The sequence below is a fragment of the Elephantulus edwardii genome, unplaced genomic scaffold, assembly GCF_000299155.1.
Source record: "Elephantulus edwardii isolate Elephantulus edwardi_28Jun2011 unplaced genomic scaffold, EleEdw1.0 scaffold00064, whole genome shotgun sequence".
Classification (NCBI taxonomy): Eukaryota; Metazoa; Chordata; class Mammalia; order Macroscelidea; family Macroscelididae; genus Elephantulus; species Elephantulus edwardii.
In genome coordinates this window covers 12,250,477-12,251,508 of record NW_006399814.1, presented here as the reverse complement: position 1 = coordinate 12,251,508, position 1,032 = coordinate 12,250,477, and positions in this window count along the sequence as shown.

The window sequence follows — 1,032 nt, the reverse complement described above, 5'->3', positions numbered from 1 at the left end:
GCATTCCTTGACCTTCTGCAGCAAGCACTTCAGGTCCTCTTCAGTTTCAGCAAGCAGGGTTGTGTCATCTGTATAATGCAGGTTGTTGATGATTCTTCCACCAATCCTGATGCCACATTCCTCCTCATACAGCCCAGTATCTCGGATGATCTGTTCTGCATACAGATTAAAAAGGTATGGAGACAGAATACATCTCTGATGGACCCACGTCTTGATTTTGAACCATGTAGTGTCTCCTCTGTTCTGACGACTGCCACTTGGTCCAAGTATAGGTTTCGCATTAACACAATCAAATGTTCTGGAATTCTCATTCTTCTCAGAGTCAGCCACAGCTTGTTATGATCCACACAGTCAAAAGCCTCATAGTGACCCTATAAACTGCCAACCTGAACCCTGTCCTATCTTGTGCCATCCTCGTTATCTCTGACACAACTAGATCCCATTGCTAAAGTCACTATGGCAATCCATCTCATTGAGGGAGTCTTCCTTTTCATTTGCCAACCCTCCATCTTTCCTAGCATGTCCCTTTCCAGGGATTTGCCTAGCCTAGCTACATGTCTGTATACTGAGCAAATTATCCGATATGCTGGACTCTGTGAAGAGGAGCGTGGCATCAGGATTGGAAGGAGACTCATCAATTACCTCCGTTACGCAAATGGTACACTTTGCTCACTGAAAGTGAGGAGGACTTGAAGTACCTGTTGCAGAAGATCAAGGAATGTAGCCTTCAGTATGGATTTCATCTCAATGTCAAGAAAACAAAGATTCTGAATGGAGAGGAGATTGAAACTGTCAACAGCTTCATCTTGCTTGGAGATATATATATCACTCTCGGTACCAGCAGTCAGGACATAAGGAGACGCACTGCACTGGGGAAATCGGCAGTTACGGATTCCCTCCAAAATATTGAGGAGTAAGGGGTTGTGGTACTAGGCACATTGTAGCTGATGATAGATAGATCTTAGCTGAAAGCAGAGAATACCAGAAGAATGTCTATCTGTGTTTCATTGATTATGCAAAGGCATTTGACTG